Source organism: Lynx canadensis, chromosome E1 (genome assembly GCF_007474595.2).
Source record: "Lynx canadensis isolate LIC74 chromosome E1, mLynCan4.pri.v2, whole genome shotgun sequence".
NCBI lineage: Eukaryota > Metazoa > Chordata > Mammalia > Carnivora > Felidae > Lynx > Lynx canadensis.
In genome coordinates, this window is record NC_044316.2 from 13,608,161 (window position 1) to 13,633,992 (window position 25,832).

General features: G+C 49.7%; 1 protein-coding gene across 5 annotated transcripts in view; it reads right to left on the reverse strand.

Annotated features, from left to right (window-relative positions):
* RAP1GAP2 (RAP1 GTPase activating protein 2) overlaps positions 1-25,832 on the reverse strand; it is a 206,915-nt gene that overhangs the window by 106,193 nt on the left and 74,890 nt on the right. The window contains exon 1 of one of the 5 annotated variants that reach the window (XM_030295236.1): positions 17,124-17,172. The exons of the other annotated variants lie outside the window; for them this stretch is intronic. The gene's annotated coding sequence lies outside the window, so the exon portion shown is untranslated. Of the gene's footprint in view, positions 1-17,123; positions 17,173-25,832 lie in introns of those variants that run through there. 5 annotated transcript variants of the gene reach the window in all.

Sequence of the window (25,832 nt, forward strand, 5' to 3'; positions counted from 1 at the left end):
TTCGGTGCTCAGCGCCATTCCAGCCGAGAGAACTGGCAAACAAATGATACATAAGCCGGTGAAAGTGACACGATTACACCAAGAGATAACCTTCAGTCTGCTCTCATTTATTAGAAGCATAAGGCAAATTATTAGCAGAGGTGGTATCCTTACTATTACTTATACCAACTTTCTTGTGACCCACGGCAATCCTGACATTATCACAGCACTGAGTCTGAAACTGCCTCACTGGCCAAGCCAGCTGAATGCTCATACACAGCTCTGATGACATGGGACCCACGGGGCGGGGGGGCGCCGGGGAGAACAGAGAGGTGGCAGACAAGGGAGGAAGATGATCATACAGACAGCTAAAAGAGAAAGGTGGTAAAACACGCATGAATGGGAGGGTCAGGGGCCTCCTCCAGCCCCCGGGGGTCCTGGAGGTGCTACCCACTCAGCATCCCTCTGCCCCAAAACTATCTGCCACTGAGGGTCTCGGCTCTGGGATTCCTTCCCCAGAAGCATGGGCGATCCTGGGGCAGCTGGGAGAGGGCCTGGCTGGCTTTAGCCAAATGCAAACCTCTGGAGGAAGTGATCAGAGAGCCTTTGGGAGAAGCTGAGAAAGCCAGGAGATGGGTCACCAGATGGGACTGTTCACAGGGCACTGGACACACCCCAGGTGGGGGCCCTACTTACAGTACCCTGGCCTCCAGCTCCTCCCTATCCAGCTTCGATTTCTCTACCCTAGACCATTTGAGGCCACCGCAGCCACCATGTCCCCCACACTTCTATGAAAGTGCCCTATACTAGGGATCAAGGGACTCCCCGGTTCCAGTCTGGCTCCACCCACCACCCCACTGCATGACCTTGGGTAGGTTACCTCACTTCTCCACATCTGCAAAGATGGGGGTGATGATGTTCTGAGGAATTAAATGTAATGGCCATGAAATAAAACATAAAATCCTATACAAACGTAGACTATTGTTATTCTCATCATATTTGTTGTTACTATAACCCAGAAAATGGTGATCTGGTCTCCGAGTAGAGAGAGAGAAGTGAGGGTCCAGGACTGTTTAATGTCTCTGAAAACATTTCTGGCATCTCAAATAAGCACCCATGCTAGCCCCAGGGAACTACTCTCAGGACCATAACTACTGGTTAATAATCAACAACAGGAAAACCTTTCACCTATCAGCAGATGGCTCTGGGGCCAGGTTTAAGTCTTCCTCTGGAAGAGAGTTCTCCCAAACCCATAAACCCCCTCTGCATCCCTCACCCCACCAGGTCCCCAGCCACCCAGCCATGCTTGGCTGGGTTTTCTCCCGTTTTCCAAATAGCCAAGCTAGAGGAATGCAGACAGTTGGCCACTATAAGAAGCTTCCCGGGAAAACGCAACCAAAAAGGAATGAGGCATACCATTCACAACAGCCAAAAGGTGGAAAGAACCCAGTGTCCGCACGCAGTGAATGAATAAACAAAATGTGGTCTGTGGATGGAGTATTATTCAGCCATAAAAAGGAACAAAGTACTGACCTATGCCACAGCGTGGATGAACTTCGGAAACATTACGCTACGTGAAAAGACGCCAGACACAAGAGGCCACATGTTATATGATTCCATTTACGTGAAATGTCCAAAACAGGCAAATCCAGAGACAGAAAGCAGACTAGCAGTCACCAGGGGCAGACAGAGAATGGAGAGGAATGGGGAGTTTCTTTCCAAAGTGATAGAAATGTTCTGGAACTACATGCTGGTGATAGTTGCACAACTTTGTCAATACACTAAAAAGCATTGGGTATAAAAGGGTGAATGTTATGGCATGTAAATTAAAACTGAATTTTTAAAAACGAACAAGAGAGAAGGGGCTAACTGGACTCTAGTTCTGTCACTTCTGCTTACTCTCCTCTCCGGCTGCCCTTTGGTGCCCGCAGGACCCCGGGCTGTGCAAGCTCTGGCTGTGCGGCAATGCTTCAGACACTGACTGGGATCCCAGCCACGCCCTTCGTCCCCACTCCCAGCCCTCAGGAGTACCTGCACTGTCACTGATTTGGAGAGATCTTCTGAGTTCTAGCTGATCCCATTTCCCCATCCTATACAACCAACTAAACTATAAACAATAGGAAATAACATAATATAAAAGATTCATGAGAAATCATCGTAAGAATCAGACACAATGAGAGGAAAGAAGAATTAGAAGCCTGACGAGCTGAACCTCAAAGTCTCAGTCTCTCTGCTTTCTCATCTGCAGAATGGGCGGGCTAACTCCCAACGCCCGTTCCCTGAACAGGACTCAGAAAATTGTGTTCAACTCCTCGAGGGCTAGTGTCTTGACAGTTTTTATGGTGGCAGATACTTATGTGGTCCCTGGGTAAGGCGGGACAGGGGGACGGATGAGCAGGGGACACCAGGCTGGGTGCAGGCTGAGGGTCCATACCCAGAGGAGTCTGCCTTGCCGGCTACAGAGACCCCAGACCCAGCACACAATCACATAACCCTCATTCTAGCAGCAAGCAGTGCTGGGGCATCCCCATGGTTGGAAGCACCTTGAGAGGCTCCGTGCAGGCATGGCCGGTCACCCGGGCAGCAGGCTGGATGGAGTAGAGAGAACCAGGCTCTGGCCTCAAGCAAGGCAGGTGGGCAGTGTGTACAGTAAGATCAAAAGCACCGGCTTTATGGCCCAACAAGCCTGGATTTGAATTCCAGCCCTACCGATTAGCTATGTGACCCTGGTCAGGTCACTTCATCTCCATGCCCCTCAGTTTCCACATCTGTAAAATGGCGTAACTATACCCACCTCACCAGTGGCCTGAATAAGCTTGTAAAGCACTTAGCACAGTGCCTGGTACACAGCAAAAACATGATACCTGGCCACTGTCGTTGTTGCCAAGGCGGCCATCAAATGAGGGGGGAGGGAGTGGGTGCAGGGGAGGGGGGTCAAGGCAGAAAGTGAATCCGAGCACAGAGAGGAGGCAGGGACAGCTTCAAACCTGGGGGAACTCGGATGCCCACGTACTTTGGACCCTAAGCTTAGGAGGCAGGGACAGGAGAGCCCAGCCACTGTGTGGGGGCCACCAGGCTCTTGGCACATGCACATGGCTTGATTCCAAGCCCCAAAGGGACAGACGGAGAGGTGAGGGGGTTAATGTCTGTCCTGTGCTGGGGCCGATGTGGAAGTGGAGAAGAACAGAGCCCCACGGGGCTGGCGGGGAGGCGAGGGGCCACAAGGGGGCACAGGATTCGGGAGTGAGAGGTGCCAGCAGGCGAAGGGAGTGAGTCCCAGTGCCCCACCGGTTCCCCTTGAGAAAAGCAGGCACTGCTCACCTGGAAGCATCTGGCATGGTTGACTCTGGTGTCATGTCCCATCCCCGTGCACACTCTAATTGGTTCCTGGAGATTCGGACCCCAACTCTGGACCTTTGATGACTCAAAGTTCCCCAACGATGCAAAATGGCAAGCCCCCGCCCCCGCCATGCACACCCAATCCTGGGGTTCATGGACACAGACCAGCAGCCCTGGGAGAAACCATTAGAAACCATTCAACAGCCTAATCACACAGACAAGGACATCGAGGCCTGGAGAGGCAAGGGGAGGTGCCCAAATCCCACAGGCAGCCTCTCTCCTGTTCTCCAGAGAGCCCAGTTCCCAAATCACCTCAGCACGAGTGTGCAAAAAGTGAACAGGTCACGTCTCAGGAAGAACCTATCAGGAGGCACAGCTGGTTTAGAGACACATATTTATAAAGCATGAATGTCGGGGTGCCTGGCTGGCTCAGTTGGTAGAGCATGCAACTCTTTTTATTTTTTTAAGATATTTAAAACAAATCTCCACAGCCAACGTGGGGCTTGAACTCATGACCCCAAGACCCCAAGACCAAGAGTTGCACGGTCTACCAACCGGGCCAGCCAGGTGTCCCAGAGCATGCAACTCTTGATCTCGGAGTCATGAGTTCAAACCCCATGTTGGGCATAGAGCTTATTAAAAAAAAAAAAAAAAAAAAAAAAGGCATGAGCATCAGGGGTCCATCCACGGGGTCTGTGAGTCCCCCATAAGGAATGCACTGACAGCAGAACCCAGGGCAGCACAGGAGGTGAATACGCCATACCCTGGGCAATGAAAGGGGGCTACACATGGGACCAAGGGGAGTTCTGGGTGATACTTGGTGCCTGTAGCTTCAAAGAACACGCTGGCTTCTCTCCAGATGTGTTGGGTGAGGATGGCACAGAGGGCCCTGAATCCCTCAACTAGGCCAGGGGTAAGAGAAAGGACAGGCCTCAGGAGGAACAGGACAGGAGGGTGACCCCGCCCTGGAGACCCGGCTATGGCCCCTGGTTAGGGACAAGTGAGCCTCCTGTATTACATCTCAGAGCTGATGGACCAGCCTACACACACAGGCACATCTCCACACTCCTGGGAAAAGCCTTACCCAACAGACAACTTTTAGGACTGACTGACGCCGTACGGCTCACACATGAGTAAGTGCAGACCCTGAGGGGTGTGGTGTGGGCCCAAGAGTCACGGAGTCAGAAATTTGGGTGTTGGGGGACACCTGGGTGGCTCAGTCAGTTAAGCTTCTGACTTCAGCTCAGGTCATGATTTCACGGTTTGTGAATTCGAGCCCCACATTGGGCTGTCTGATGTCAGCACAGATCCTCAGCCCCCCTCTCTTTTTGCCCCTCCCCCCATGCTCGCTCGCTCTCTCTCTCAAAAATAAATACACTTTAAAAAAAAAACGTCACTTAGTGATACAGTAGGAAGAAGAGAAGCTAAAAGGCTGGGTGTCAGAAAACCAAGTGATGGGTGCTTCGAACATGACACATCTGAGGAGAAGAACTAGGTTTGCGAAAGGCAGATGATAAAGCGTTCATTCTGGACACACCGCAAGTCAGGGGGTCCTGGGAAACCCAGGAGGGATCAGGAAAGTACAGAAGCCTTAGCAGAGAGTCAGGAGTGAGGAGAAGAGAGGTGCAGGTACGCGTGTCATCCAGCCTAAACGCGCCGTATCACCTGGAAACAGCTTCCCTCACGTGCTCAGCCTCAGCGCTCAGCCACTCTGCTTGGCACCGTCTGGCCTCAGTTGAAGGAGCCACATCATGGTCAGGGCAAAGATGGCCAGCTCACAGGGTCACGGCCTCAGATAGCTTCAGAACCACAATCACAAACCATGGAGCCACAAAAGCACAGAATATCAGCATTTTCCCAGCCTGTTAGTATTTCATGACCTGGATGCCAAGTACGTGGGTGCTTACTGCATAATTCAGTTTAGATGTATGGCATGCATCACAACAAAAAATATTTTTTTTAATGTTTGTTTATTCTTGAAAGACACAGAGAGACAGAGCGTGAGCAGGGGAGGCGCAGAGAGACAGAGGGAGATACATAATCTGAAGCAGGCTCCAGGCTCTGAGCTGTTAGCACAGAGCCTGACACAGGGCTCGAACCCACGAATCATGAGATCATGACCTGAGCCAAAGTTGGATGCTTAACTGACTGAGCCACCCAGGTGCCCTAACAAAAAATAATTTTTAAGTAGTTCTCTCTCACTTCTTTTAGGAGAGATAGATATGAAAATATGGATATGGATACGAACATAGAAGTAGAGACAGACTATATCTGTCTCTGTTGAAACTTCCATGATGAACATATCAGACTGATGACCTGCATTTATTTTGCTTCTTCTGAAGCCCCTTAAAATAACAGTTTTTTTTTTTAAGTGTGAAATGACAAGAGCAAATGTAACAGAAGAGGAAAATCCAGCCTACAAAAGATGGCTTGTGCCTGGAAGATGGGCTGGAATCACCCCAGCAGAGCGTTTGATACTTAAGACGCGGAGCCTTTGGACAGCCTCCCAACCTGTCACTTCCTCAGCAGCCAGATGACCTTCCCAACCCTCACCACCATAAGAAACTGAGCAACAATCCCTGAGAAAAGACATCTGGACTCCAATGGAAAGGGCAGTCTGCTACCTAATCATCACCCTGCATGGAAGCTCCCAGGTGGCACGCCAGCCCAAGCACACAGTTCCCAATCCAGTTCCTAGTGCCTCACTCTTGGGCACAGAGAGACAGCCAAGGATGGCCAGACATTTGAGGAAAGACTCCAGCATCAGGGAGAGATGTCAAAATAATCAAGAGGAACCCGAAGGTAACAGACAATGCAAGGAACCAATGGGGACCCCAAAACACTACTATAAAGTAATATCCCCAGAGAGATAAGACAAGATTTTGTATCCATGACACAAGGAGAGAATGCTATAAAAAAATGGAATGATCAGGAGAGAAAGAGATCTTAGAAAATAAAAACATGATGTGAAGACTAAGTCAAAGTTCCCAAAAAAGAACAAGAAGACAAAGATGTGGAAAATGAAAAAGAAAAGATAAAGATAAAAACATGAGAGGATCCAATACCTGACCAAAAATGGTTCCAGGAAGAAGTAACGGATAAGAAAGAGAGTTGTGGTAGCTAGTCTCCAAAGTTGGCTTCCTGATGAGCATATCTCTTGATGCGGATGCCCGTGTACCTCCCCTTGCCTTGAACCTGTGCTGGCCCTGTAACTCAGTTTGGACCAACAGAATGGGACAGAAATAACATTACTTAACTTCTTCCAAGGCTGAGTCACAGGAACCCTTGAAGCTTCCACCTCGATCTCTAGGAACATTTACTCTAGGGAAAACAGCCAGCATGTAAGAAGTCCAACTATCCTGAGACTATCGTCCTATGGCCAGCCACATGGAGATACAGATACCAGCCAAATTCCAGATGTTCCAGACATCCAGTCCACACCACATACGTGAAGAAACCATTTTGGACATTTCAGCCGCAGCAGATGCGACAAGAGAAACCTAGGAACCAAGCCAGAACTGAGGCCCCAGACGTATGGCACCAGCTGAGCATCCCAGCCATCTCCAGCCATCTGAGCCATCCAGGATGAGGTCTCAGGCATTGTGAAGCAGAGATGAGCCATCCACCTTTGATGTGCCCTACCTGAAATTCTAACCTACAGATTTTGTGCCTAATAAAATGGCTATCCTTTTACCATAACAGGAACAGTAGAGGATAGAGGGCTCTGGAAGTGAAGCCTCCTGATGAAAAGAATGGAACTGACAGACAGGATATCTAATAGGTGCAAACTCTTGGTAGGAAAAAAAAAAAAGACTACTCAAGGAATTATGACAATAAATAAAAATAGTAAAACAGAAAAACAAAAATAAGTACACAGAAAACTATGCTAATGGAAGAAACGCATTAATCACTAACTCTGGAAAAAATAAAAGCTTCTACAAGAAAGGAAACATAATTATAGTGCCCTCCTTGGCTCAACAATAAGCAATTCTTACACAATCATAGTAAGTAAAGCTCGACTATTGAACCAAAAAATGAGGCTAACATAAGGATACACTGCTTACTACGTGATCCCAAGTCTTGGCAGAATTCCTAGTAGACCCCAGGAGAGAAAAAGCCCCACATCCTCATGCCCAGCATAGGTGTGTGTTAAACCATCCATATTAAGGAACCACCCAACTATCTTCCGGACTTGGGCTCACCTCGCTAAGCTATCACTCCACCACACTCCCAGACTCTGCCTCTTAACTCTTAACTCTTCTGAATATGTTATTACTGAGGAACATGCCAGTTATAGAGTTTCATCACTGGCTCAAACAACTGAGTCTCGGTGGAGACAGACCATAGAATTTCAGGGTAAATATGTAGTCTTTTCAATTAATAATGCTATTCCCGATGTCTGAAAGCTTCGTTCATTCGAAAGACAAATGCTTAGAGCCGTTTTCCAACACTGAGACAGAGCACGTGGCCCCTTTTCATTCTCGCCCTTTCCTGTGTGTGACCATGGTACATCACTGGGAGATGAATGGCCAGGGCAAGGGGTCCACCTGCAGCCAAGCAACCAAGCATAGCTGACTCAGCCCAGGGGGTCAGGGCTGCAATCTCACCTTACCAACATGCTCCAATCCAACCTCCAGAACCTAATGCCGATGAACCAAACCTGTGATATCAGCCCTCTTGCCTCCTCCTAGCATTAGCTTCTTTCCCCGGGACATTAGGAAAGGAAGGACAAGATAACTATGCATGCCTCCAGGGACACACTGGAAAACAGGCATGATCCTTGCAGTGTGGTATGACTGGAAGGTTCAGAAAAAGAACGTGGCAACCCAGAGCACACTGGATAACCAAGATCTCCAAGTAATGAGCAGAAACTCGCTCCCCTGGCCAGGCTCACCTCCTGACTCAGTGAGAACAGAGGGCCTTGATGGGCTGCCTCTGTCCAGGCCGCTTCCCTGGTCTCTGACATGAACCCTGCCTGCCAGGCCAGCCCCCAGCATAGTGACCGGTACTGAATGAACTAAAAGGTGGATTAACAAAATGAGGAGCTCACAGACCCTCAGAGCTGGAGGGCTAAAAGAGCAGCATGGGACAGGCCAGTGTTACCTCCACTGCAGTTTGGCTGAGTAGGCCAGATTGTTACTTTGACCTCAACTTCCTGCTCAAGAGGCAGAGGCAGAGTAAACCCATTCCCCGCTAGTTTGGTCTAAGCTCATGTCACTCCCTTGATCTTGGATTACTCCTCTGGACATGGATGGTAAAGATAATAAAAATATCCGTATTTCTCATCCTCATCATAATCCTAGCTAATATTCATGTAGTACAATGTAAAGCTCTTGACAAGCATTATTTCATTTAATCTTTTCTACAACCCTATGAGGGAGGTACAGAACCATGCTCCCATTTTACACATAAAAAAACTGAGGCTTAGAGAGGTTAAGTGGAAGGTCCTACAGCAAGTAAGTGGCAAAGCTAGGATTCTAAGGGACCCTGGGTGGCAAGTTCTAAATGGCTCCCCACCGCAGTAGCCCTGGTCTCTGAGAGCTGGCGGCTCAGACACTGGAATCATTGGCTAAACTCTGTTGGGAAAAGGGTAGTTCAAGAGCCTTGAGGGTTTCCTCCTAGACCAACGTGATGCCCAAAAGATATGCTGCTTGGGAAGAGAGCCTGACATGAGTTATTTTGGTTCTTGGGTTTTTTTCAAGAGAAAGCTGCTTTTCATTTGCTAACTCCCTACAGAAATATCTTTTAAATACAAATAACCTATCCTGGATTATTTCAAAGGACATTACTGAGGGGCATCTGGGCGGCTCAGTTGGTTGAGCATCTAACTTCAGCTCGGGTTAAGATCCTGCAGTTCGTGGGTTCGAGCCCCGCATCAGGCTCACTGCTGTCAGCATGGAGCCGGCTTCAGATCCTCTGTCCCCCTCTCTCTGCCCCTTCCCCACTTGTGCTCTTTCAAAAATAAATATTTTTTTTAAAAAGGACATCACTGAGTGAGAGGCCATCACTCTGTTTCTGAATTGTACATTTTTATTATAAATATCATTACATACTCATTGGGGGAAAAAAATTCAAAGAATCCAGAGGCATCTAATGAAGGAGTCTGGGTGTGGGGAAGGGCCTTGCCACATCTGCTTCCTGCAACCCATCAAGTCAGAGCACGCGAGGCCTCAGGGAGCAGGCCCAGCACCTGCCACAGGGAATCGGGGCTGAGGAGAGGCTGCTGCTTTGGCCCCCCTGCTGCATCATTTCCAGCTGCCCTGGTCACTTAAGTGACAAGCTGATGCATCAACGTCAGTAACACTGGAAGGGTCTGTCCACGGAAATGGCATTATTCTCCCCAGGAGGCACGAGGTCGGCCTCCACAGGCAGCTGGGGCCACTGAGAATTAAAGGCCCCTGCCCAGGGACTCTGTCACCCCCTCCCAGATCTACTCTCTGCCCCAGCCGGCCAGACCAAAGAGTGACAGGAAGAGGCCACACCTAGGCCAGCCACAAAAATCATCCAGCCAATGAGCGCCGCTGAAGCCCGTGGACTCAGAGCCTGAGAGCGTGTGGCAGGATGTAGAGGACACAGAGCCTCCTTCTGCTGGAGGAGCCGGGCACAGCTTCAAGACTTGGGGGGCACCCGGGCCCCTTGCTGGCCTCCAGCGTGCGCCTAAACATTGCCTGGCTCCCGTGGCCACTCAGTCACTATTTGTTGAATGAATTGAAGAGCTTGAGGGCCATGCTGGGCCAGTGCCCCATGAGAAAACATGATAAGAACCTTCCAGCCAGATCCTCCATGAAATGTGTCTAGTTGCAGGCCGGCATGGCTGGCTATATGCGCTCTGAAGGCAGGGGCCACGTCGTCAGCCCGCCCACGCCCACGCCCCACGGGGCCCAGGGCCACATTCCTTCACTGCAGGCCCTCAAAAACTAAGACCTTACATTTGCATAATAATTACACTGATGAGGTTTCTTATCACCTTCTCTGCCAAGCACAATTCTGTGAGGATGATCAGGACAAGGAGATGTTTTCATCTACATAAATGAGTCAGCTGAGGCTTGGGAAACACAGCCAGTTCTTGGAGGGAACCCAGAACTCTAAACTCAAGAAGTCTGACTCCACAATCTGCGGTCCGAGCTATCCCGTTCATGCACCGAGTGAATGAACAGGCCACCGAAGCAAAGAATAAAAGCGAAGACAGCTGCAGCCCCTCTTGCACCACCACCACCCCCTGCCCCCTCCGCCTTTGGGCAGCAAAGCATGGACTGGCTGAACTTCACCTTCCCTGTTCCATCAGGGTCCAGCCCTGTGAGCAGGGTTCTCACTTGCAGTGCAAACTCCAAGCTCCTGAGGAGGGCACCTAGTGTGCTCCTTGCATCCCCCCACACCTCCCACGGTGCTGAACAATAAATTCCCTCAGCAGAGCAAAGGACATGGCCAAGGACATGGCCGTGTGCTTGTTAGGGTAGCACCTGCTGCTGCTGCAAGGTTCACCTGGGTAGCTGGGAACACAATGAGCCATCATTGGGCAGAGGTGCCCCCCCCCCCCCGCCCCACAGCAAATCTGACCTCCAGTCCCCACGCTCTCCCTGGAGAGAGGAGAGCAGGCAGAGGTCCAGTCGGCCAAGAAGCCCACAGGCCAGGGGTGACTGCAGCAGCCCGTCTGGCTTTGCCACCGCTCAAAGGTTACAGGTCTCCCCCCCTGCCTGTCCTTTCTCGGTCCCTCTCTGGACCGGAAGGTGAGCAGAGGGCCACCCACCCACGTATCTGGGTCAGAGCCTCTGAGGCCTGACAAGGCCCCGGGCCACACGGCAGTGCCCTGGGATTCTCCTCCAGTTGTCCCAAGCCACATAAACAGAGCTAATGCCCAAAGCTCAAAAGCCAGCTCCCAAGGGAGGCAGAGGCTTTATCCTGCTTAGAGCTGCACACGGAACAGATGAATGGGATTTTTTTTAAGGTGTTTGTTTTGCAGATTTACAGAAGGGGGTTGGGGGCAGGGGAACCCAGCAGAGGGGCAGAGGATGAAAAGGGAGAGAGAAAAGAGAGAAAAGGGAGGAGAGAGGAGAAAGAAAAGGGAAGCTGCTGCAAGCTTTTAGATCGAAAGACACTTCCCTCCCTATCTAGGCCAAAATCCATCATTAAAAGGCTGCAGAGCTGGAGAAACCCCAGTAGGTCAGGTACACCCAGAGGCGGAGCCTATGGCAAGAACGTCAACGAGAACCGCACAAAGGACTGGGCCAGGTCTTTCTGGGTCCTCCGGAACCCTGACGGAAGCGTCAAGAATGGAGGAAACCTGTGAGCTCTCCCTAGGTGTCCCTGGAGGAGCAGCGGGGAATTTCGCGTGGCGTGACCTATACACAGGAAGTGCTTTTACCCTGAGGCTGGGGACCCCAGAAAAGGCTCCACATCCTCAGAGCTGCCAGTCCAGTCCTGGACTGGTCCCCACAGGTTCACACCCTCCCCCAAAAAGCCATTCTCTCCAGCTCCCCAGCCCCACCCACATGGTCTCCTGGAGACCTGGAAATGAAGAAGGATGGAGGTGATCCAGATCAGGGGGCTCCGTAACCCTGCGCCTCCCTCAGAAGAGGGGCTACCTGAGACCTCTCTTCACCCTCCCCTCCAAGCCCGAGGATTATATCAGGCACAGCCATGGGAAGGGCCATCCGTAAGAGCACAAAGAGCTCCAAAGGTCCCATTTCTCCTCCTCGGGAATCTAGTGTTCAGTGAGTATTTATAAAGCACCCATCATGTGCTGGCGCAGAGCTAGCCTGCAGGGACATGATGTGAATAAGTCACGCCTGACCCCCTCTTCCCCACCCAAGGCCTCAGTGCATCTCACTGAGTCCTCACAACCTCCCAAACTGATCTCTTCTCTCCACCCCACTGTCACCTGGTCACCTATCAATCTCTCACCTGGACAACGGCCACCCCATCCTAACCCATCTCCGTCCACCACACCCCTCAATCTATGCTCCAGACACAAGGATCTTTCTAAAGTGAAAAGCTGATCACACCCACTAGGATAACCATAATTTTAAAAAATAATACTGAATAACAAGTGTTGGCAAGGACGTGAAAAAACTGGAACCCTATACAATGCCGGTGGGAATGTGTAACCGCGCAGCCTCTTTGGGAAACAACGGGGAGCATATCCTCCGAGAGTTAAACACGGAGTCAGCACACGAACCAGCAATTCCACTCCTAGGAACATACCCCGAAGAAGTGAAAACACAGGTCCAAACAAAAACTTGTGCACAAATGCTCCCAGCAACACTACTCACAATAGCCAAAATGTGCAAATGACCCAAACGACCAACCACAGATGAATGGATAAATAAAATACGCTATGTCCTTTAAAAGGACATTAGTATAATAAGCCTTTAAAAGGAATGATGTACTGGGGCGCCTGGGTGCCTCAGTTGGTTAAGCGTCCGATTCTTGATGTCAGCTCAGGTCGTGATCTCGTGGTCGTGAGATCGAGCCCCACTTTGGGGTCTGCACTGACAGTGCAAGGCCTGCTTGGGATTCTTTCTCTCCCTCTCTCTCTGCCTCTCCCCCGCTCACATGCACACTCTCTCTCTCTCTCTCAAAATGAATAAACTTAAAAAAAAAATGTTTTTAAAGGAACGATGTACTAACATAGGCTAAAAGAGAAAACACGATGCCAGGTGAGAGAAGCCCATCACAGAAGACCACATATTATAGGATTCCATCTAAGTGAAATGTCCAGAATAAGCAAATCTGGAGACAGAGGGCAGATCGGTGGGTGGTTAGGGGTGTAGAGGGGAAAGGGAGAGACTGCTACTGGGGACAGACTTTCTGTTTGGTGATAAAAAATAATGCCACCGAACTGTACACATCAAAATGGCTAAAATGTAAGTTTTATGTGTATCCACCACAATGAACAGAAATGAAAGTGGAAAATTAGTGCAAAGTAAATGGCGGCACCCTCCTTTCAATGGCTCCCCTCCACCATTAGGACCAAACCCGACTCTTTAACATGCCCTCAAGAGCCCCTTGTCTTGGACCCACCCAACCTCATCTCATCCCTCTCACGTCCCCTCCTCACCTGCCCCCCAGCCCACAAAACCTGTCCGTTCCTCTACTGAGCCACCTGTCACTCCCACCACAGCCCTCCGTCCAGACCTTTCTCCTTGCCCACACCCCCTCTCCAGACTTGCCAAAATCTCCCTCCCTGGAGATGGCATGCCCACCCTGGGTCAGGCCCCCTGTGCTGTCTGCTGCCACAGCACAGCCTCCCGTGTCACAGCACCCAGCCCCTCCACCGCAACCACCCGCTGGATCCCTGTCTTCCCCACCCGACTGAGCGCTCCGTAAGGGGACGGATCAGGCCTGCCTCATTCCCACTGGGTCCTCAGCACCTACCCAGCCTCAAGGACCAAAGTGCAATGGGGGACATGGATGAACAGATGGACAACACCCCCAGGGGGTTTACAGCCAGGCTCAGAATGGAAAAGTGAATGGATGAGAGACCGGCTTGAACGTATGGGCACCAGTGGGGGTGTGATTCAGAGCAAGAGAGATCATGGGGACTGATCTAAATGGCAGGAGAGGGCTCAAGCCAAGGAGAGGGCTGGAGGAGGAAGCAGGACCATGAACGTGAGAAGTGTTTGGAAGTGGGGCTAAGCCAGGCGCGTGCAGGGGAGCGGGGAGGGAGGGAGTGGGCAAGTCCAGTGCCCATCCTGACTGTGCACACCCTCTGGAGAGAACTATTACAACTCTATAGCCTCTGGGTTCGGCATGTTATACACAACATCTCACTGACCCTCACAACCACGGCTATTATTACCCCATCATGCAGGTCCAGGGATCTGAGACTAGGTTCGCCAAAGTCCACGCTGGGGGTCCAAGGCAGCAGAACCCCCAAATGTTCCAGGACAGGCCCATGAGGACAGCTGCACCAAAACTGGAGGATGTCCTGCCTTCTTGAGAACCAGAGCTGTCTGGCTTCCTCCAAGTGCCCTGGACTGGCCACTGCCTTCAGGAAAAAGGCTCCTGCACATTTTCTTTGTGACGCTATTAAACCCCCAAGGTCAGGACAGTATTGAATGAGCCTAATGAAGAAAAACATCTGCCCCACATCCAATCAGGTATCTTAACCCAATGCCCTTGCCTTGGCAATCCATCTTTCATGGCAATAATACAACTTCCAGAGAGTAGGGGTCCCCACAGCCCTGACCACCTTCAATGCACCCTCTCCCCACTCAGTCTCACCCACACTGGGGCTGCGTTTGCTGTCCCTATGAGGACCCCCAATTGTCTGTCTCCTGCTCGGGCCTCTCCTGTCAGCTACAGACCCCACTGCCAACTGAACATCTACACTTGGGATCTCACAGCACCTCAAAATCAACATGCCCAGAAGTGACCCCATTTCCCCCAACCTGTTCCTCCTCCCAAGTTCTGTCTCCCAAATAAAGGCACTGAGCACCCTGACTCTTCCTCCTGCCTTATGCCTGACATCCAACCCCTACTACTCAAGCTGTGTCGTGGACCAGCAGCAGGACGTCCCCTGGAAGCTGGTCTAAATGCAGTTTCTCAGGCCTACCCCAGACCTGCCAACGGGAATCTGCAATTTGACAAGATGCCCAGGTGACGTGCACAGACAGTAAAGTTTGAGAAGCGCAGCTCCAACGATCAATGATCCCTTCATTCTACCTGCTACATTTTTCCCGGGTCCGTCGATGTCCTTCCATCCCCCTCCACCAGCATCCCGAAGCCACTGATATCTTCCTAACCAATCTCCACAATCCCACTCTTGTCCCACTCCAATAATTTCTCCCCAGGAGCTCCAGCGACCCTTCAAAATGTAAATCTGATCATATGAACCACATAAAGCCTTGAAATGTCATCCTATTACCCTCCCTATGAAAACCAAATGTGATTCGTTCATTCCTGCTGAGCATCTTCTATGTGCCAGGCACCGTTCCAGGCCACAGAGAGAGAACAGTGAACAAAACAGACAAAAACCTCTGCCCTCTTGGAGCTCATATTCTAGTGGGGGAAAGAGATAATCAACACCTAATAACATAAAAAGTTTAAGTACGAGGTATATCAAGTGATGGCAAATGCCACGAAGAAAAATAAAGCAGAGAACAGTTTGCAAATTTAAACAGGGTCCTCAGAGAAGACCTCGATGAGAAGATGACATCTGAGAGAAGACCTGAAGGGAGTGAGGAAGCAAGTGGTGAGGGTGTCTAGGGAAAAGCATTCCATGTAGACAGAACAGCAAGGGCAACGGTCCTTAAGTAGAAGCATACCTTAATTAGTCAAGAAGTCACAAAGAGGCCAGTGTGGCCAGTGCAGACAGAGCCCAGAATAAAGAACAGGGGCTGAGGGCAGAGAAATCATGGGGAGAAGAAAGAACGAAAGAAAGAAAGAAAGAAAGAAAGAAAGAAAGAAGAAAGAAAGAAAGAAGAAAAGGACTGAAGAATGAAGTAGGAATGTAAGGAATTACCGTAATGAATGACAGTTACTTCCTGCCCCTTCAGTCATTCCGTCAATTCCCTTCCCTCCCTTCCCTTCCTTCCTTCCCTCCTTCCTTCCTCCTTCCTTCCTCCTCCCTCTCCTCCTCCTTCATTCCTTCCACTGCCTTCCTTCCTTCTTCCTTCCTTCCTTATTCCTTCCTTCCTTCTTCCTTCCCTCCCTCCCCTTCCCTTCCCTTCCTTCCTTCCTACTCCTGCGTCCTTCCTTCCTGGGAAAGGAAGAAAGAAATCACAAGGGAACAGATCATGTAGGGCCCGTGGCCATGGTAAGAACTTTGGCTTCTACTATGAGGAAACAGGAAGCCACAGAGGCACAGTTGTAAGCAGAACAGATGTGATCTGACATATTCAAAGGATCATTCAGACTGCAGTGTTGAAGAACCGTAGGGGGCAAAGAGTGGCAGGGAGCAGGGAGGCCAGTGAAAAAGTCACCTTGAGGCATCTGGGTGGCTCAGTCAGTTAAGCATCTGACTCTTGATTTCGGCTCAGGTCATGATCTCATGGTTCGTGAGTTTGGGCCCCACATCGGGCTCTGTGCTGGCAGCATGGAGTCTGTCTGGGATTCTCTCTCTCTCTCTGCCCCCTCCCCTGCTTGCATTCTCGCTCCTCGCGCTCTCTCCTCTCTCTCGCGCTCTCTCAAAATAAGTAATAAACTTAAAAATAAATAAATACAAATCAAAAAATACAAAGTCACCTCAGTAACCCAGGGCGAGATTGAATGTGGGCCATAAGAATACAGAGAAGTCAAGGGTGAGTCCAAGAATTTGGGCTAAACAAGTGAGATGGTGAAGGCTACCTAAGGGATGAGTAGGGGGCTAGAGAGAGCACAGGAATTTCACTGTGGACCTGCTACATCTGGAATGACTTTCAGACACCCAGGTGAACACCAGGAGGGAGACAGAGAATTCCACAATGCATTGGAAGTCAGGGAAGGAGGAGGCGGTGAACTTGCCAGGAGACAGAGGGGAAGCGGGAGCGGGAGCTTTCACCAGCAAAACAGAGAAAGCATTCTAAGAAGGAGGGACCACTGAGCTGTATCAAATGACTCTGAGCTGAGGGCAGAAAGGCAGCCATGTGGCGTCGTGGGGAGCAAAGCCAGAGGTGGTCTTCTGGAAGTTCTGCTGTAAAGGAGAGCGGAGACAGCAATAGCTAGAGGCAGATAAAGGGCTGAGGGAGGTCGGGGCTCATTTGTCTGCAATGAATTCCTCATTTTCTCCAGCTTCAAACCTTCCCGCTTGGACCTCTCAGCTAGCTCAGGCTCCGTCCATCTCAGGTCTGAACCTCGGCTGTCCTTTCTCCCTTCTCCTGGCTCACCCCCTTTCCACGGGCAGGTCATTTGTTCTCCAGCTTCCAGCTCAACCACCTGGGGGCCAAAGGGGGAGGCCAAGGTGAAAGTTAAACTCTCCCTGGAAAATGATAAGAACTCATTGTCCCCAGAAAGGAGCTATAAATTTTTCTGAAATTCCGACCATTCCTCCCTTTGACTCTAGGATGTTTTCAGTCTTCAAGAGTCTTCATTAAAATGCAAAGGTCCCACCTAGCGAGAGGGGAGGTGGTAAGGCTCCTGTGGCCATCCTCCTTTCCTGCAGAGCTAAACTCACAGGGAGGCCCATGTTTCCTGGGCACCACACTTCATCCCAACCTCTCATTCACCCTCAGAATACAGATTCTTTTATTATCCACACTTCACAAATGCCTATCCTGAATCTCTGAGAAATTAAACAGTTTATGCACAGTCCCAGGGCTACAAAATCGCAAAGGCAGGATTTGAACTCAGGCCACTTGACTTCAGAGCTCACATTCCATGGAGTTTTTCTGGTTGGTTATTTTTCTGGTTTTTCCACTTTTTTTCGGTCTGCTGACTTTTTTTCACTCCTAAAATGGTGGTAAAACATACACAAAATGTACTATTTTGACCATTTTAAAGAATACAGTTCAGGGGCGCCTGGGCAGCTCAGTCGGTTAAGCGTCCGACTTAGGCTCAGATCATGATCTCACAGTTCATAGGTTCAAGCCCCACATCAGGTTCTGTGCTGATAGCTCAGAGCCTGGAGCCTGTTTTGGATTCTGTGTCTCCCTCTCTCTCTTCCCCTCCCCCACTTGCACTCTCTCTCTCTCTCTCTCTCTGTCTCTCTCTCTCAAAGAAATAAATAAACACTAAAAAAAAAATCTTTTTTAAACACTACAATTCAGCAGCTTTAGGTACATTTGCACTGTGTGCAACAGACACTGACACAGGATTTCTGACTCCCAAACTTGTTGATCACTCCAAAAGGAAATGATCTGTTGATTTTTTAATAATACATTAATGTAGTTCAAAAGCGAAATGTATTAGAAGGTATACGGTGAGGGGCGCCTGGGTGGCTTGGTTGGTTAAGCATCAGATTCTTGATTTCAGCTCAGGCCATGATCTCACAGTTTGTGAGTTCAAGCCCCACCATCAGGCTCCGCGCTGACAGTGTGGAGCCTGTTTGGGATTCTGTGTGTGTGTGTGTGTGTGTGTGTGTGTGTGTGTGTGTCTCTGACCCTCCCCTGCTCACTATCTCTCTCTCTCAAAATAAATAAATAAACAGTTAAAATGTTTATATATACATACACACACACACACACATATATATATATATATATATACACATATACATATGGTGAAAAGCATTGTCTTATCCTTGTCCCCATGCAGCTCCCCAGCCACCTCATGGAATGGTTTCTACACATCCTTCTGCAGTTTCTTTATGCAAACATAAGCCAACACAAAGATGGAGTCCTATTTTCACCCTTTTTTATACAAAAAAAAAAAAAAACAGCATATATTGTACACTCCATCCTGCACCTTGCTTTTCTTTACTCAGAATATCTTGGGAGAACTTTACATTGGACCCTAGAAAGCCTCCCTATTCCTTTTTAAGTCACATGGCATTCCAGGGCATGAATCCAGGTGCCCAGTTCTCTACTGATAGGCATTTGCTTGTTTCCAGCGTTTTGCTGTTTCAAACAATATTGCAGTGAATGACCTTGTACTGTATCGTTCCACGCATGTGCAAATATAGATGCGGGATAAACTCTCAAAGGGGGTTCCCTGGGTCAAAGGGACTATACATATGCGTAATGTTGATGGGTGTGGCCACACTATACAGCTCATGGGATGCTATCAATTGATCTTTCATTAAATGGGTATGTGAATGAGGGCCCACGTGCCCACTCAAAACACTGTGCTACCCCCCACCCCCCGGCCCAGGGCTGGAACCAATGCCAAAGCAACTTTTGTCTATGGTTTCTGCCTGGCCCAAGTCACTTTTACCCCTTCATCTGATAATGAAACTCCCCACCTTTACTTTAGGGATCTGCTCTTCTCCCAATGGAAAGGACTCTTATGCTCACAATACCCACACCAGCCACAGGGATGAGCCCTGACTCAGGCTGGGCCAAGCATAAATCCCCACCCAACCCCCATGTAGAGATTAATGCACAGATGGGCGTGTGATCCAAACCAATTGGAACTCCTTGGGGTTTGTCTAAATGGAGCTGGTGGAAAGGAGATTTTTTTTCCCCTCTCTGGAGGAAAAAGCGTTAAAATGTTAAACCCACAGTGGTCTGTAACCATGGTTTCAACATCAGAGGTAGAGATGGCCCAAGGGAATGAAGCCAACACAAAAAAGAGACACAGACACAAGAGACAGAGAGGAAGAGAGATTGCTGAAGGTCCTGGATCCAGCTGTCCCTGAGGCCCAGCCCTTTCTACAAATGGGTTATGACAGCCAATACATCCCCCTACTTTGTTTGTTTAATTCAACCTGGGCTTCTGACATTTGCCCCCAAGAGTCCTAATACATTATATCTAAAGTATAATCCCTAGTTTGTTATAATATATAGAAACAGATGTAGATGCAGATGTAAATACACTGTGTGGGAGGGTATGTGTTTAGAGGGAAAAAAGACCAGAAAAAAATATATTAAATGTTAATAGTGGTTATCTCTGCAATCCCCCATCTGGGATTGCAGATGATTTTTATTTTAGTCTTTGTACTTTTCTGTGTTTTCCAAATTTTCTGCAAGGAACATGGATTTTAAAAATATAATAAACATTTCTTTTAAAAAAATCAGATTGGCAAGAAGCAGCCCAGAAAACGCTCAGAAGAAGGTTCTAAGCCTGTGTGGTGGTCAGGAACAGCAGAGATGTCCACCCTGAAGCCTGCTCTCCATGGACAGCACCCCCTGGAATGGCTGCTGCCCAGCTCGCGTCTGGCTGGCAGTCACCGAAGGCATCCATGTTGTGGGCACCAAACCCAAGCCTTCTGTCGTGTGGCCACAGGCTCTGATCTGTGCCCAAAGGTCAGCTCAGAGTCAAGACTCTTCTCTCCACACTCCTACCGGAATCCATGCTGAGCCCCCAGAAGTCCCCACCCACCCACTACCAGTCCCCTTGGCCTCCAAGGAGAACCCCACAAGACACTGACAAATGCCTGTCCAGGAGTCCACAGCTACAGGAAAGGAAAATGCTGGGATAAAAAGAGAGCTCACACAAGGTGGCCCAGTCTCTCCACAGCCTTCTCCCTGAGCTGACCTTCCCATCAACACATGACCATTGGAGGAGGGGGATGGGCTTGGACAAGAGAGAGGTCTTGGGGACCGTCAACTTCAGAACCTGTAGAGAAGGGTGGGCTGTGGCTTCCCCAAGGCACTCTGGCCCCAAATGTATTTCAGTGCTCATGGAGACAGGACTAGAGCTCCCCCAACCTGGTCACCCCATCTTCAACCAGAGAAACACGCTCTTTTATCTTTTTTTTACATATGAGGGTCTGAATTAGATGTTTGTTCTCTTACCCCTCTAGCCATTTTCAAGTGTGCAATCCAGAGGCTTTCAGTATTATGCAAGCATCACAGCTGTCCATTTCCAGAATCTTTTCCATCATCCCAAACAGAAATTCTGATCCACTGAACAATAACTCTTCCCCACCACCACCCCAAACCCTGTTAACTCTATTCTACTTTCTGGCTCTCTGCTTTTACCTATTCTCAGTACCTCACATAAGTGAGATCAAGCAAATTTCTGTCCTTCTGGCTTAGTGACTTAGCATAACGTGTTCAGGTTCATCCACGTTGTATCGGAATTCCATTCCATTTTATGACTGAATAATATCTTGTATGGATATACCACATTTTGTTTATCTAGTCACCTGCTGAAGGACACCTGAGTTGCTTCCACTTTTGGCTGTTCTGAATAATGTTGCTATGAACATGGGTGTGCAGATATCCGTTTGAGTCCCTGCTTTCAGTTCTTTTGGGCATATGCACCTAGAAGTGGAATTGCTGAATAAGAGCTTTGCTTACACAAATAATTCCAGTTAAAGAACAAGTGAACATAAGTCATTCATTAGAACTAGTCCCATTTCACAGATAGGGAAACTGAGGGCCACTGTTTGAACACCATGTACATTCAGGATCACACATGGTGCTACTTTCCCTGGGTTTTTCTGTGGGGCTTCAGGCTGCCCCTCTGCCCTGCTGCAGTTACTTCCTTGCTGTCTAGGGGTCCCCACCTCTCATACCCCTGAGATCTCCGCTGGGCCTGAGCTTCCCGCAGGGGGATGGATCATACAGAGCCTGCCCCACTCTCAGACAGGACCTTGTGACCAAGAGCATCCATGGCTAGATGGTCAGAGGAAGGAGCAATCTAAATGAAAGGAATCCAGACTTTCTGGGTGGAGAGGCAAATAAGCCCCACAGCGCACCAGCAAAAGAGGATGGGGAAGTATCACTGAACCCCAGAGTTGAGGGCCGACCCCAAGCAAGGTCTGACACAGTCACGCACTGGACTGCCCCAATGTCCAGGATAGACTCTGGGAAGGGGGTGCCCAAGGAGTGTGCTTAGTAAGGCTGGGGGGTCCAATATGCTGCATCAGGGAAGAAGAGAGAACACCTCACCCAGCAGAGGCAGAAGGGGGCATCCCTGCATCTGGGAGAGTACCAGCCTCTGCAGCCACCAGCAAAGTAGACAAGACTGAACAGAGACCAACACCAACTAAACCACCGGGGCCTGGAGAGCAGACAGCTGCTGTTTTCTCCTGTCCAGCTTCCATTCCCTGGTCTACTGACAGCAACATACCAAATTTCCTTAGGTGACCCACCCTCCTATTTTCTCAGTCCAGGTGACTCCACCCCTAGAACAAGGAGGGGGCACCTAGACTTGGATCATCAGCATAGCTCATCCCTCTGGCCAAAGTTCAGAGGTGGGCACGTGACCCACCGTGTCCAGTATGAGTGGTCCCTGGGACTCCCTCGAAAATCATCAGAAAACAGACTTGCTCTTCCTGTTGGCTGGTATTGCTACACTGGCAGAATGTAAGCCTGGAATAGCCATCATCTTTCTTTGTGGACAACCTGAGGATGCAGCCAACCCAAAAGAAAGCATAGCTTAGACACGGGGAGAGAGAACCAGTGTCCAGAATACTATTCTAGCCCTGGATCAGGCCATACCTGAATCTGTCCCCCTTGAACTTTCCAATTACCTAAACCAATACATTTCTCTTTCCCTTTAAGTTCATTAGAATTGGGGTCTGTCACCTGCAACCAAAAGATTCCTGAGTCACTTAGCTAAACTGCCAATCAAGAGTCATTTGGGAGGTACCACCTACCACTCCTCCAATAGGAAGACCCTCTAGCCCGAAACCCCAATAAATAGCATTACAATAAAACAAAGGTTACAGAGCTCCATTTCAACTGTAATACTAATTATGTTTCTGAGCTAACTAGGGCACCAAACTGCGATGTGAGTTTGGGGGAGTCAGGGAACAGAGAAGCCTAACCTGCCCTTCACTCCTTGGCATTTAACACCAACAAAAATGGCCTGAGGTGACCCTGACAGCCTCATTTCCCACTACTGCCCAATGTGAAATCCACACCACAGTCCAACTGAGTTCTGAACGTGTCCGCCGCTCTCCTTACCTCCATTCCTTTGTGTACCCTGTCCCATATTTAACTAGAATGTACTTCCCTACTCCATCTCTCCCTTCAGAAATTTTGTCCAGTCTCCCTGGCCCACCTCAAACACCACCAACTCCATGAAGCCTTCCTTGGGGTGGTCCCTCCTTCTTTTGACCTCCAGGATGGAGGCCACCATCTCCTCCAGCACCCACCATCTTCTGTATGGGGTTCACACTACACGTCTGGTCTCTACTTGGAGCACAGGCAGCTTAAGGCAAGGACAGTATCTTATTCTCCTCCAGGATCCTGTTGTCCCATGCCTGGCACACAGCTGGCCTTCCACAAACATTGATGGAAGTGACTTGAAACAGCACAAATGAATGCTTGGAACACAATCCGTTTATAATCAGGACTGCTGCCTGTGTTTGTGTACTCATGGAAGAGAAAGGGTGAATGCTGCAGAGGGGGGGGAGGTGGGGGCACTTTCCAGAAAAGGGGAAGGAAGGTCAGAGGAACTGCAATGTGGAAGCCAGGTGTCCCTGCTCCCATCACTTGCACCACGGGCTGTGTCCTGCCTCTCCACGGTCATGCCCTTGAGGGACCTTCTCAGCTATCAGTAACTGGCCTTTGTTGATGTCACACTCAAAAGCTCTTCCTGGCACCTTTGAAGATCTAGTTTTCAGACAGCCTGTTTTGGTTACCTCTTGATTTACATGCTGTTTCTGTTTCCATCTTTGCATCTCAAGATTAAATCCTATTAAAATAAATGTTCTATTAAAATACAGATGGAACAGGTAACGCGGGCTCCAGCCCAGACCTTCCCGTTCTCATAGAGAAGCAGAAATCTCTGTTCTAATTAGTGGGGACAGCAGCCAGGAGCCCTTTCAGCTTATGTGAAGCCTGGTAAATCAGTTCCCCCCTTCTGGGCTCCACTGCCCCCTCCCTTGCCCCAGCTCAGGCCCAGTATTCAAAAGGCGCCCAGCTGCCCAAGAGACCAATCCAGTCTTTTCCTTAAAAACTAATGAGAATGTGTGAAGGTGCTGCAGTTCTTCACGTTTTGAAGCATTTTCATACACCTGGAATGCATTTCGTGCACCTGAGCTGCATCACCGTCCACTTCATACACCGCGAAAGTCAAGGGCGGAGGGGTCAAGTAACTCAGCCACGGTCACCGTGAAACTGGTGACAGAAGAAGAGGCATAGAATTTGGCATCAGGCAGTTCTGGACTGGAATCCCAGCTCTGCTGTACAAGCTGAGTGACACTGGAGATGTCACCCCTTTGGAACCTCAGCTTTCTTCTCTATGAAAAACGGAGATGATGATAGTAAGGGTGTTGCAAAGAATGAAATGCGACAAGTGGGCCCACAGTGCCAGCCTAGTGCCATGCCCAGAGCAGAGGCAACATGAGCTCCCGGTCCAGTCCCTTCTCTTAGGATTCCTGAGTTTTTACACTGTAATACATAGCCTCCCATAATTGCTGTCACTTTATTTGGGGGTAATTAGGGAGGGAAAGGTGGGGAGGAACATTTAAGACAATGAACAGTGGCCTTTCTGCAGCCCATCTCCTGCAGGGACCCTCATTTCCAATCACACTGGACCTACCCAAAACCAAAGGAAGCCCAAAGGGCATGCAGGGCTGGGACATGGCCCCCAGCCGCCCCCCACCCCTGAGCCTCCTGCCTCCCCCACTCTACATCGAATCCCTCAGCTGTGGAGGAGGTAGCACAGGTGTGGCCAGGGATGGGTACAAAGGTGAGCAGAAAGGGACCAGCCCTATACTGAGCAGGCTGCTGCCAGTTTAGCTGTGATGCAGGAAGGCAGGCCCACCAATGTTGCCAAAGCTTCTGATTTCTCCAGAGAAGACTGAAAAAAAAAAAAAAATGTGCAACATGGAACCTTCCAATTTTAAAATATCAGCTTCAAAGGGAAAAACACATGTGGGCCTAACAGAGCCCCTGGAGAATGGGCGGGGCTTTGCACCCGCGCTGTGCCCTGCTGTATCCCCAGCATCGAGAACAGTGTCTGGCACACAGTAGAGGCTTCATGAGGATTCAAGGAATCTGCAGGGGCCATTTCCAACCTCTACCTCAGGCACCTGGCAAACTTCCAGGCGTCAGGGTGGAGTCCCTGACGGGTGCAGTCCCGCTATCTGTAGACAAGACAGTGTGGTTTTAGAGCACGTGACGGTGAGAAATGAGGGGAGGTCCTGACTCCACCCCTCGGAGGGATCTGTCCTGTAAACCAGGTGAGAGTCGTACCTTGTGTGGGGGCCGTTTCAAGTCGTCATACCCTGAGAGTAAACACTTACGACAACAGCCAGCCCCCGACTCCACCACACTCATTCAGTGTGGCTGGTCAAGATCCTCACAGTAAAGAAAGAGAAAAGCAGGGGAGGGGGGCTCTTATCAACAGAGGGGCTCCCTTCTGCCTTTGGAGAAGTGGACTAACCCTGAGGCCTGGCAGGGTCAGCACCGCCCCCACCCCCCCCACCGGAGGGCTCCGGGAAGGACTTGGCTAGAGTTCCAGCCTTCATGAAACAGTGTGTTCATAACTGATAAGCTTAAAAGCAAGTGACAATTTTTCAACCCACCCTTGCTCCAAGGGCAGTGAATAAACACAGCATCGGCTCCAGGTTCCCATTGAGTGTGTCTAGAAGGGGAGGAGAAGGTGAAACCAAGCTTACTCATCCCTAGAAATCAGAGTGGATTCTCTGACACCTTCTTCTTCGGGGCTGAACTAGGACGCCCCACTTAGAAATCCCAACTCAGGAAATCCTAAATATGCTCTTCCCTTTATTCTGGGTGTCCAGGCTACCCAGGTACCCCACATACAAGGCAATGGACCTAACTCCACATTAATTACAAGCGGACTGTGGGGACGCAAGAAGGAGCCTGCTGGGGTGCAGGGAAGTTCGGCGGCTTCACGTGGGTGGTATCTCTACAGGTGAATACATATGTGGAAATTAACTGAGCCGTGCCCTGAGATCTGTACACTCACTGTATGTATGTTACACTTGCATGCATTCACAGTAACAGCCGTGGCAGTGCGTGTTAGGCACCTCTCCGAAGCCAGGCACTGCAGTAGTGCTCATCCCGGGTTCC